General features: G+C 44.9%; 1 protein-coding gene across 2 annotated transcripts in view; it reads right to left on the minus strand.

Annotated features, from left to right (window-relative positions):
* The window catches only part of LOC119386696 (acidic mammalian chitinase), a 72,632-nt gene extending 59,243 nt beyond the window's left edge, over positions 1-13,389 (minus strand). The window contains exon 1 of one of the 2 annotated variants that reach the window (XM_037653987.2): positions 13,251-13,388. The gene's annotated coding sequence lies outside the window, so the exon portion shown is untranslated. Of the gene's footprint in view, positions 1-13,250 lie in introns of both variants that reach the window. The other variant, XM_049413221.1, reaches the window with a different exon arrangement.
* Positions 13,390-13,661: the final 272 nt, after the last annotated feature.

The raw sequence follows: 13,661 nt of genomic DNA on the forward strand, positions 1-13,661 counted from the left end.
AATAACAAATTTGATAATGTATCGAAGTATCTTAAGATACAATTGCCAAGTATCGTATCGGATACAATTATTGCGGCAGTATCTTGTATCTGTATCTCCAGTACTTCTTGCCTGAGTATCTGGTATCGTATCGCGATACAATTTCAAAGTATCTTTGCCCAGCCCTGCCACTATGCCATAAATCGCATTTTTTGTGAAGTTCGGAAGCACCTACTAAGCCATTATTCTTCATTCTGCGGAGAAGCGAGGCACCAGCTACACGTCTGTAAGGCATTATGTGAACTTTGTTGACGCGACGACTGATGACGATGAAGAATTATGGCTCAGCCCTTTGTAATGGGCTGGAAGCTATAAACGGCCCACCAGTTATGCAGTTTGCATTGGGTGACGCCAGGTCGCTATTTCCCTCTCCCGCCATGCTGTATAACATACGTTGACGTGTGAGAGAGAGAGGGGGGGGGGGCGAATAACTTTACTGAGACCCCGAGGAAATGGATCATGCGCTTATGGGCTTCCTAGGAAACCAATACAAATGCACTTGCGAGGCACTACGCTATAAATCATTGTAATGTTTTAGAAGTAGGGAAGCAGGCACTGTGCCATTTTTCGTCATTCTGCGGAGAGCCGTGGTAGCCTGCTAAACGCATGTAAGGCATTATGCGCTTTGTTGATGCTGTGCCTGATGACGATAAAAAATTATGGTGGTGCCCTTTGTAATGGCTTCGAAGCATTCAACAACCTACTCGTTCCGCAATTCGCATTGTGTAACGCCTGGTTACAGAATTCGCGTTGTGCGACGCTTGGTGCCTATTTTACTCTTCTACCCCGCTATATTACATATGTCAATGTGGCTTCTTCCCGACATGAAGCCTGCAGAGGACCTTTTTGCGAAGCAGTTTCAAGCACCGCCATGGCTCAAAACAAAACGGGTTACGCTTTCTTTGAAGTATTGACCCGTTTTGTTTTGAGCCATGGCGGTGCTTGAAACTGCTTCGCAAAAAGGTAAACTTCTTGAGGATGTTTCTGATTGGTTAGATCGTGTAGAGCTTCTTTTGCAAATGAAGGAGGTTTAGAGCGTCCTCATTAGTCCCAGTATGGCCTTTCCTTTTTTTTTCCTGTCGATCCCTCTCCCTTTTTACGCAACCAGTGTTTGTATTGTAAATAGCGTTTCTTCTTGTTTTTTGTTTGTTTCTTGTCAAAAGCAGGCAATAAAGAAAAAAAAAACCGCCATGGCTTAAAGGTTCAATACTGGGCTCCCACGCAGAGGACCCAGGTTCGAACCTCGTTCCAACCTGGCATTTTTTTTTCTTATTTCGTTTTTTAGATGCGAAGCATCATATGGCAGAGTTCAATCCGGTGGTGGTGGTGTGCGGCTTCACCACCCTTACTGCGCATGCGCAAACCCTCTCCACACACCTCTTCTCCATTTCCCCTCTCCCCATTTCCCCCCTTCCCATTTTCCCCCTTCCATTTCTTCCTTTTCCACTTCCCATCTCCCCCCTCTTCCTCCCCCTTTCCATTTTGCCCCTTTCCACTCCCCGTCTGAAACGCGGGCTCGACATGCCGAAACGCTGCTTCGCATCGCCTCATCGTCCCCTGTAGCGGGAGATGGTGTGATTTTTTTTCTTATTTCGAGCGATAGTGGTTACGGGCACCGGCGGCGGCGGCGTACAACTACCGCGCCGAAAACGAGCGCTCAAATGATCTCATAACAGCTTTCGCTGTAAAAGTAAAGCGGAAGTATGCGAGGGCTTATTAGCCAGCTGCCCACACGATAAAGGATCGCGTGCTACGTGACGCCAGCTGGCAAAGAAAGAGTGTTGTACACTCGCCGCCCCATGGCTATGAGCCGCGCTAACACTCCCAGGTTTGCATGCACATAAATATCCCATCGAAAGGAAGAGAGGACGACCGTCGCCGTAGCTCAATTGGTAGAGCATCGCGCGCGATATTCGAAGGTTGCAGGTTCGGTCCCTGCCAGCGGGAAGGTTTCTTTAGCCCATATTACTTTCCTCGCAACTATGTCACAATTACTACACTACACTAAAAACCGTACAATTAACGTCCCCTATACCTTCCTTGGCTTCATTACCTGCTGATTTGCATTAAGGTTTCATCAGGCGTGTTACAAAGGTAGTAATTCGTGCATATTGAACTGTTTGTTGCAGTTTCGTTAAGGTTGCACAAGGAAGAGAGCGAAACTTGCTGGTGGAGGGTCCGGTATTTCATATTCCGGTGTAATCCTTAAAGTATATACTTTTTAATATACCGGAGTATTGACATTCTGTTGATATCGACAAAGTGACGGGAAGATGCAGTTGAAGTTTAGGGGTCCCATCCCCAGCCACATTCTGTATTTTCCTGCCTTTGTGCGTTATCCAGCCTTCTCCCACAAGTGTGTTCAATTATCAATTAGAAAAGCGTAGTTTACTAGACGGAACACAAAGCAATAGAAGATGGGGACAAGGAAGGGTGACGGACACACAGCGCTGGCTCGCGCCACTTTATTCATAGGAAGTTAAGGAGGAACTGTACACATATGTCACTGACATGCGGCAAAACCAGCAAAAAATTGTAGAATCGTTTTTACTTAAAATTCTACATAGTGTAAGCAACACTGCGTACTGTACTGTTTCATTCAAAGCCTTTTAAAGTATGACATTTCACGACGTGAAAATGCTATCGTAGGGGTACTGACGCACGTGCTATTGAACTTCCTGATGAAGCCTGCCTCAATGATTTCACGTATCGACTGTGAATTTATGCTTCGCCAGCACCTCGGTTTTGTCAAAAATGTGCACACAACCGCAATCACGGCAACGCATGCCCAGGTGACCTTCGACCGTGTTGTACGCATTGTTATGCTGCTCTCTTAGACGCCCATTTAAGCACCTGTTTGTCTCATTGACATAAAAAATGGCGATAGATCAAGTATGGTTCCGAAGCTGGTGTTGCACGAGAGAGAAGAATGCAAGCGTGAGATGTCAAAAGTAGTAAAGAATACCAGAAAACATTAAATTTTTGTTTTACCGACTATGCTGATGCTTTCTATTTCGTTAACCCCTACAAGACATCTGTAAATTTGAGAGAATTCGAAATTCCTGAACATGTTATCGACATCATAAAGAGAAATTGAGTTTGATGCAAGGGCGACGCAATGTATACGATAGCAAGAAATTGGTATGTTGTACGAAGTAAGATACCAGCTAAGTCTTTATAATCCGATCTGGCGAAACTCAACAGAGCGCTGAAGTAAGGAACCGCGGCCGCTGCAGCGACCAAAGCGATCTTCATGCAAGAAGGCACAAGAAGCTTCACAGATTTTGTACGAGGCTCAAAGGAGAAAATTCAATGATATTCAAGGCCCTGTGACGCGTTTTTCAAGGACTTAAAAGCGCAATACAAATGAGGATTTTTCTTTACTATAACAATGTTTTAAATTCTTGCTAAATTTATCGCGCTTATACATATACAGTTGAAACTCAATTTAACGAAGCCATCACCACGTTCAACCTATTTGTTGAATGAGGAAGTTTGTAAAATCGAGAAAGGGGTCATTCAGTCCTTCGAAACCTAAAATTGTAACATAGAGACACCCAGTGCTGGGCAGTATCGAAGATACATGTATCTTAGATACTATCTTAGATACTCTATGAGTATCTTGTATCTGTATCGCGATACTTCTCGAAAGACGAGTATCTGTATCTGTATTTCCGATACATTCGATAATGTATCGTGTATCTTAAGATACAAGATACTTCTATCGCAACACAACCGTGCGAACAATAATCGCTGGCCAAGCTCCACTTCTCAAGCTGGTACTGGTGCCACTAAGCCATCTGAATAAGTTTTAGGGCGGTGACGCAATTTTATTTTCCCGCCAGAGTACCCCAGTGAGGGCAGAAGATGAGGAAGACAAGCGCGCGGACGTCTACGCCCAGCCCACGTACCTTTTGTTTGCTCGATTGCTTTTTAGTTGCGCCAATATGCCGCGACACTTGCTCTTAGCCACTGTCCTGCGCCGCGTCTGTTGCGCAAATTCTGATGTTGCTACAGTGTCGTTATTGAAGATTCTCTTGCGTCTTGCTCCGTAACGAAATGTGATGCGTACAAGAATGGGGTTCCTTTGCGTCGCGTGGATTTTAGATATCAGCGATTTCAAGGATCTCGTGGATGTAAGTTTGACTTGCATGCCATGAATTAACTTATATGCAAATAAGAATCTAACAACGTTAGCACCACTGCTACTGATGCTAGATCTAAAAGTGCAAGCGTTTACCTAGCAGAAACTATCTTGGCGTACCGCAGTTTTCACTTCTTCGCACATTTATTCAAAGAATTTATGAAATCATAATTTGATTTCAGACAAATTTGATGCAAAATGACAGCTTTGACAAATGACAAAATTCTTAGCTGTCATTTTGCATCCCTTAGATTACCTAAGTCTGCACTGTTTTTCCGGTCTGGTACTGCAGTGACGTCACTGCAGTATGTCTTTTGCAACGCGCACCCAAAATAAGATCTCTGCTTTATTCTTCGGTCTACTTTATTTCCACTACTGTTTACACATTTACACGTTGCCAAGGCGATTTTGAAAACAAATATATAATTATGTGGGCGTACCTTGAGTAAACAGTACAAAACATTCTGCTTACCGCTTAGGAAAATAGCGATATTGAGTTCGCATTGTAATAATGGAAATCATTAGGAGCCATCTTAAAGATGTTAGGAAGGGGATTCGAGAAACTTTGTTTCGCTGAATGCTCTGTTTTGCTCATGAGGGCCCCAACGAGCCGTTTCAGGCAATTTTCCATAAGCACTGAATTTTCCCTTGTCTCAACAGGTAAGTTGACGATACTTGATGCTTAATTGTCATAACTATCAAGGGCGCCGTCTGTATTGTGTTTCTGTACTCATTCAATGTGAATGTTTGATAAACAACCACCTTTCTATTTTACTTATATTTGTTTTCCTGTATCAGGCTTTCCTAAATATTTTTCGCATTACTAATCGCCACGTAATGGGAGCTATAAGTGCAAATAGCGCGAATAGCGGCGGTGTCCTGCGACGCTTTATGGCACTATACAATACGTCTGAGACGTTTCTGTGTTGCACATGTTCTCTCGTTGAAGAATAATTGCTAAAAAGATTGCACATTAGGGAGCATATCAACAAGGAATCCTTTACGCCAGCAGATAAGTAGAATATGACAATTCGTTGCAGTTTTACGTCATGTACGTATACACCAGGGGTCTCAAACTGAGCTTATAGCCAGCGGGCCGCAGTCGCGAAATTTAGTTGCAAGGGCCGGGACAGTGAAGATGGTGGGAGAGAGTTTGAACAAAATGACGTCTGAAAGGAAGCCTTTCCCATATCTCATATATAGGTCATTTCTGAAGGGGATTTGGAGTCAGCATTCGAGAAACATCGATAGCGATGTACAGAATGACTGATATCTGGACGCGGATTCTAAAATATAAAGTTTTTGTTCCACGGTTATGTTTTAGCACATGGTGACCACATGTTCCTCACGAAAGGAATGCTTGAGACCAGTCATGTCTGTGCAGCTCACGAACATACTTATTTAGAAAATAAAAACAAATGAGACGAAGACGGTCATGTGTGCGGGCCGGGCCGCTAGCAAAATGGCTCAGACCCCTAGTATACACCATGCGCCCCCCCCCCCCCAACAAAAAAGAAAAAAAAAATGTCGCTACCAGCGTTGTTGCTGCTGTACACCTGTCCGGATACACGGTATTGTGCAAGTTGCCTTTTACGGAAATGGTAAAATTCCACACCGGTATTTGCGCCGTCGTGAGAAGGCTTCTTATTGAAGTTATTGTGATTATATGGCAACTTGCTGGATGGTCGGCAAGCTGTGCAAAGCAAGTACCGCTGTCAGCGAAGTGTACAAAGAGTTGCCCTGGGAAGAAGCTAAACAAACCCCAATAAGTTATCCTGGAAGGAAACTAATGTACTTTGAGCAAGAAGGGCAAAACTTTTGAGATACTAACAGACATTTCATTCAAGTGAAACAAAATAGGTCACAGTTAAGAAATTTTGAAGTAGACATTTTCGTGCATAGGTGTTTGCTGCTACATTATATGGATCTGTAATCACAAATTTGAGAATGTATCGAAGTATCTTAAGATACAATTGCCAAGTATCGTATCGGATACAATTTTTGCGGCAGTATCTTGTATCTGTATCTCCAATACTTCTTGCCTCAGTATCTTGTATCGTATCGCGATACAATTTCAAAGTATCTTTGCCCAGCCCTGGAGACACCCAAAATCTAACATGGCATTGTGTTTGCCGCTAACCGACGTGTGCTGTGTGAAAGGTCTGTTCAGGTGTACCGAACATTGAGCCTCACATATGTGGTCCAGGCTATGCAGGCCAGGTAGACAGTCACGTGAAATATGACATGTAGCCAAAATACAAAGACGGGGAGAATGAATGCAGCGATTATGTGAGCAGGACAAGCAAGAAAGTTGCGAGGAGACGATCGGTGTCATCTGTCACATAAATCATGAGACAACGAAAGCACACAGTAGGGTTATTGTGGGTGGATTGTCAGGAACAATATACCTCCACCACCCGTTGCAATATCTGGTACGAAAGAGCGCAACTGTAGAGGCCACTGTTCTGTGCAAGTGGGCGTCATGTAACCTTGCAAAAATTAAGCCAGGCTCGTGACTATGGGTGACAGAGTTTCAACGCAATAGCGTTAGTGCCTGCACTTCAAGAAAAAAAAAGCCATGTAAAAAATAGAAAGAAATTAGCACTTTTTTGACTAATTTATTTAAGAAAAGCTTTGTTTAATCAGTTTTAGTTCCAAGGTAGTTTCTGTAATTCGGGTTGACAACAACGTTGAACCTTAAGAGTACCTGCCGGGGAATGCAAATTTTTGTCCTTAGATTTGGAACTGTCTAAAATCAGGTTTTTCTAGTTAGTTTTAAGTCTGTTATTAGCTACAGAATAGTTTAGCTTTGATGCCCTCTAAAGTAGTTCACAACACACAGCAAATGTTGAGTACAAGTACCAAGGCTTCTCAATAATTAGCAAGGCTTGACATCTTTACGGTGTACCAACCACATGCACTGCTCGCCTGACAGGAAAAACAGCAGCATAAAAGCAGGAGACGAGCGTGAAGTCGTAAGGAGATAAGTAGAGGCAGAGAGAAAGCGAGAAAAGATGTTTTGGCAGGTCAAGGCATGAACAAACAGAATACACATGCAAACTGTTGTTGCTGAAATGCGACAACAATTGTTGCTGAAATGCGAAGTTTGCTGCATCAATGCCAATCTACAGCAGAAATCAGGTCCCACTGTCGGCTTTAGAATGCACTGGTCCCGAACTTCAATGGTTTTCGAGGACATAATACAAATCCAGGACGTTCAAGAGCCTTGGAAATGTACTGTTCAAATTCAGGAGTTTTCAAGAATTTTCGTGTTCAACAGGAGCAGCGGAGAGAACAGAGCACGTTCGAAGGTGTGAGCCGTCTCCTAATACCTGTCAAGATATAGAGTGCGCGAACGCGCCTGGCAGGTCAAAGTACGCAGTTCCTGCCATAGCCACGCGGTGAATATCCACCCTCCCCCTGCGGGACTCCCCTCCACCCATGGTCCTTTTGCGTGGTAGACGCGGCCGGCGCATTTCTTCTCCACTCGAGCCGCGATCGGCTGCTGCATTTGAACGCTTTCACTCGCATTTAGAACATACGACGCGTGGACGATGCTATTCATTTGTTCTTTATTCGGAAACTCACGGCGACGACAGTGCCGACACCGGCGCCGACGGCGAAAACGCGCCTGAAGTTGCCGCATAATTGCTATTGCAGTAAAGGATTACTCCGGACAAGAGGCACTTGTTTAGAGAAGCGTTGGTAGCACAGACTGGACTGAGCTTCGGCGTGTCAGGCAATGTTGGATATTTCTTAAATATTTATTTATTCTACACGCTCAATGGTGTACTCAGAAGCTGTGACCTGGAAAACTGAGTTGCAGGGATAAATATATGAGGGAGGAATCCACCAACGTACGGTATGTAGACGGTACTGCAAGACGTATAACATGACTCGATATCTTTCGTTCAATCGCCGAAGAAGAAGCGAAAGGGGGGGCTTTTTTTCTAAACATATATCAAAGTAAGTTTCTGCAAGTGAATAAGAGATGGCTCAGGCGAATTGCTTTATAACCTTTCGTAGAACATTACAAAGTTTAATGTTTCGCAGAGTGCAGCTGGCATTTCAGTTGATGATTTCCTTTCTTTGTTGAAATTTTACTTAACCTCGACTTTTATACAATGGAATCATTCTGTGTTATTTCAAAAAAAGGGGTGTCTCTAAAGGCTCTTCTCTCGCCCCTGTGTGAAGTAATCTATTTTTAGCTGAACATGACAGAGGCTTGGCTTATCGTCGCGAGGGAACAAATGAATGAAAAGTTTTTCCACACGTGGCCGACTTTACCATGTTATCGAGATAGCGATTACATGGACAATCTCGCTGGTTTTTGCCGTCGCCGTCACCCTCATGTCGCATGTACACACACACACACACACACACACACACACACACACACACACACACACACACACACACACACACACACACACACACACACACACACACATATATCTATATATATATATATATATATATATATATATATATATATATATATGTAAGCCACAAAAAAAATTACAGCATATCCACGGGTGAATGATGAAGAGCTTGGGCGAAGCTCCTGAAGCAATCATGGTCTCGGGATTCACTTCTCGTTGAGTCCGTTTCGCAGCGGCGTCCTTGGCACGCACCGTCACGGGATCCACGTGGCTGCCGCCAAGCGCCGCTGCGCATCGTTCATGCTCCGCCAACGATCCCACACGTACGGCGACGATCCAGGAGAATGAGAGAGGCGCTCGCTTCCCGCGCAGCAGCCAATCGGAGAGCAGCGGCACTTCCAGCGCCATCTAGTGGCGATTCACACAAGCGCCATATTGCACACAATTCTATTGGACCAACGCCATCTAGGAAATGAGAAATGGTGATGACGACACAGATTGTGTAGAGCGCCATCTAGAATATCGTCCCTGAACTGCAGTTTGTATGTACTTCTATGAGACAGCGCCATTTATTGCATCATACGGGAGATCCGTTTACGCCGGACAACGGAGACGTGACAAGGTTAGACTAAAAGGAGCTACGCCCCTAAAAATGATTCAGACAAATTTGTTCTGAAGCGCGGAATCGAACGGACGACCTCTCGCTCCGCAGCAAGCGGCGTTAGCCTGCTGGGCCGCGAGAAGTACGTCTTGGTCACCAGCGAGATAGTGCGAAGTGCGTTAGGGGCGCGCTTTACAAATCGTCGCCCCGCGTGTTGCGATGCGCGCGCGCCTCCGGTGCACTGCGGCCTACCTGGCGTGGTCGCCTGCGCGCGCGCTTATGTTGAGGAGGGGGGGGGGTTCTATGCTCTGCGTTACCCTACCTCTCCTTCATAGCCTTCTCCTAGCCCTACATCTCTCCTCCTCACCATCACTTCCTTTTAACACCCCCCTGCTATACAATACACGGCTATGCTATTCCCTCACCTCCTCCTTTCCATCCTTCTACCATCACTTCCCTTTCCCACTCTCTTGCTATATTATTGTAATATTCTTTACCCAACTATGCTATGCGTTACCCTACCTCTTTTTGGGAGGCGGGGGTCCAACCAAACTGTATGTATGTTTGTGTGTGCGTTTGTATGTGTGCGTGTATACCGTATGTTTGGGTTGAGGGGGTCCAACGATATTTTATGTATGTTTGTGTGTGCGTTTTTATGTGTGCGTGTATACCGTATTTACTCGAATTCAGGCCGGCCCCGATTCTAAGCCGAACCCCGAAATTCGCAAGGCCAGAAAAAGAACTTAACCATTGTACTCGAGTCTAAGCCGACACCCCCCCCCCCCCACATTCGCACATCGTCTTTTCGAAAAAAACATCGGCTTAGATTCGAGTGAATACGGGTATATACACACGCAAAATTGGAAATTTTCGAGGGCGGGTAGGTTGAACCCCCCAACTCGTCCCCCCCCCCCCCCCTGGCTACGCTCCAACGTATCATTTCCAATGCCAAGGAGCGCTGCTTGCTTCTGTGCGGGAGCGTACAGCATAAATACCGCGCCTGACGACAGCTGATGCAACTTTGCGACATTTCTACACATTGCGACATTGCTTTCCTCCAAAAAGCGAGCGCTGCCACTCCCTTGAGCGGCGACACCCTTTCGCTGTGCCGTGCTTTTTTTACCGCGCCCTTAGGCCCTTGCGGGATCTTGCGGGTTAGTATACGAGCCTCTGCGACGTTAAAGCGGCCGAGAGATGCACACACCGTCAACTGTAAATGACGTCTATAAATACGAGGGGGATTGTTGCGCGAGTGAAACAACTTCATTCAGTCCACAATAGACACGAGTAAACTCAACGGCCAAAACGTTTTGCAATTTGGCTATAACTAAATACCTGATAGTGATCTTTCTCCACCTTTTGTTTATGTCATCTCTGCAGCCAAGCAAGGTCTGAATACTATCCTTCGAATTCGTTATTTGGTCTGCATCACAGTCAGTCAAACATGGCGTCCTCCCACGACTTCAAGCTCGAGTACCGGAGCGTTATGAAATTTTTTGTGCAAAGAAGAAAGTTCCACCAATGAAATCCACAGTAGGGTGGTGAATGTACACGGCAGTGAATGTCCTTCATATGCTACAGTCGCTCGGTAGTTCATTGAGTTTAAACGTGACCGCGTGTGCGTGGAAGATGATCCAAGGTTGTCAGAGAATTGAACATTTCTGATGGCGGTGCTTTCACAATCATCGAGGTTGCTTTTCGTATGTCAAAGGTCATGACGAGAAGGGTTCCACGGAGGTTGTCAGCGTAAGAGGGCAACCACAGCGTGCATTCATTAAGAAAACTTTCGCACCTCTATTCAAGCAACCCAGAAGAATTTGTCCCCGCCTTGTGATTGGGGATGGGACGTGGCTGTACCAGTGGGACCAGAAAAAAAGCAGCAGTCTATGTATTGGAGGAATTTGATGTCCCCTCCCCGATTAAATTCAGCACTTTCTGTTGAGGATGGAAAGTGACGGCGACACATTTTCCGATGTAAAGGGGATCCTGCTTATTGAGTATCTCGAAAATAGTAGGACAGCCACTGGCGAACACTATACCAAGGTTCTTGTAAAGGTACGTAAAGCAGTCGTAGGAAAACGCCGAAGAGTAGTGGCAACAGGTGTCATCCTGCTGCACGACAACGCCCCTGTTCAGAGGTCTCGCCTTGCCCAGGCTGCAATTAGAGAGTGCGGTTTCGAACAGCTTGAGCACTCGCCCTACAATCACGGTCTGGTCCCGAGTGACTTTTATTTATTTTCGAATTGAAAGGAACACCTCGAGGGAAATAGGTTTGATGACTTCAGCTTACTTCGAACTGCCGCAGCGGAGTGGCTTGGCAATCAGGAAGAAAGGTTTTCTTTTTTTAACAAAAGCCTTCTGGGAAAATAGGAGGAGTGCATTAGTGTGAGGGGAGATTGTGTTGAAAAGTTCATATTTCCCCCAAGGTCTGGCATTCGTTTTTATATCGAAGCTGCAAAACCCCTCGTAGCTCCCCGTTTGTATGCTGCAGTATACATGCCCTATTGTCGAGTCGTCTAACGTATCGCGCCGTGGAGCGAGGGGTCGCTGTGTCGATTGCGCGGTCGGACATGAGAAACATTTTCTTCGGGGCTATTGTTCTGTGTGGGTTTTATATGTATATATACGTACCTGTAGATATACAGAACATGACGGCAGCGGTGACGCAAACACTTGCCGAAAGTGTCCAGGTTATTGGCATCGCAATTAATGTTAGAGAGTTAGCTATGAAGACACGGAAACAGTTACTCCCGATGAGGATAGATGAAGGATATATGGGCTTGTGATTAACATGATGGCATGCTTCCAATTACTTCACTAACTGATTGAATAGTAGTGAGAGAGAAGAAATTCTAGAGTTAGTGTGTTCGTATCTATCCTATTTATGACCTTTAAATACACACCTTAAACTTAGGAGCATTGTATGCCGATCACACGTGCTCCAGCTAATGAAAACATCAGTGCGGAGATACATAACACTTGCACCCCTACGTCAAAAATTTGATTTCTCTCAACGTATACACATATCAGCTGCATCTAAATCATGTACTTGCCATAGTGGGAGAGTCTGTATGACTGCGGTGTAATTGCCATACTGTCACAAATAAAGCTGCTTTCCAACACCTGCAGCTCATACTACTCGATGTTAGAGCAAATCGCAAGCAGTACTAAATTGTTGCAGAGCGAAATAGAAAAATAGTTATTGAAAGGCTTCCGGCATTACCATGATAGTGTAATTTGAGAAAGAAACTGGAATATGGAAATTCGTGGCGTTGCATTACCTACCTGAATTACATTTTCCGTATTTAGCATTCTTGTCCAGTAGTAATAATAATTTGTGAGCTTTTACATGCCACAACCACGATAACATTAATAAGATTATGGGATATGCCGTAGTAGAGGGCTCCGGAAATTTTGATTATATGGTGTTTTTCAACGTCCACTGACATTGCACACTACACGGGCCTCTACGATTCCACCTCCGTCTAAATGTGACCGCCGTGGTATGGATTGAAGCCGCGATTTTTGAGCTTGCAGCCGAACACCGTAACCACTGTACCACTGCGTCGGACACCAGTAGCTGTGTTGGAGCTTTAGCTAATAGCACATCTCGTACTGCCACAATAAATTCCTGCCAATTTCGAAGCTTTCACCTCTTTAATTCAAAGATTTGCTGAGGTCCACCAATAAATCAGAGACATGACATCCATTTCATGGAAAGCACGACAGTAACGCGACACGCGTACAAGTCAGAAAAAGACTTAAAATAAAAAAAGATGGCCTTTCTTTTGCAGAAATCGTTAATAACACGAAAGTCAAACGTGTGCACACGAATGAATTTGCGGCATTGTTCTACATTAGCATACAGAATTCGACTGTATCCATGTAAAAGCTTGCCATGCTGGTTCAGTAGTGTTACACACTGTGCAAATTGTCTATATTAACGTCGAACAAGACTGCAACTATGGCCCTATGAAAACGCGTTTCACTTTGTATTAAGAACGACTCCTACAAAACAGCTATCAATAGCGTCTTTTTTCACTTTGCCCATAACAAAAGAATTTTGTAATGCCGCACTGCTTACCGTTCGTAACTAATGATCTACCTCTTGCTCATGCCGTTCTGTGAGATGCACTGCTGTTTTCTTTGTTTCGGGTCCTCTGGTCTACAACACCTTTCCGGCACGCACTGACAGCATCGACGCTCACGATGATCGGACCATGAACGTTCGTTAAATCTGACTCGCATTTATTGTCAAACCTCTTCACGCGTCATCTGCGAGAGACAGCGCAAAATGTCGGCGACTGCACAAACATTTCTGTGCTATTGCCTTCGGTTATTTTCGGGGAACATGCTTTGTGAAATTTCTGACGTCATTATCGCTGCCATTTCAGCTGCTATTTTGCTGTTTTTCCGCGACAGGCATCATTCAGTTCTGCACGTAGGTTTCAACACCGGTAACCATCAGCCATCTGGAAAGTTAGTGCAACGAGTT

The sequence above is a fragment of the Rhipicephalus sanguineus genome, chromosome 3 (genome assembly GCF_013339695.2).
Source record: "Rhipicephalus sanguineus isolate Rsan-2018 chromosome 3, BIME_Rsan_1.4, whole genome shotgun sequence".
NCBI classification, from domain to species: domain Eukaryota; kingdom Metazoa; phylum Arthropoda; class Arachnida; order Ixodida; family Ixodidae; genus Rhipicephalus; species Rhipicephalus sanguineus.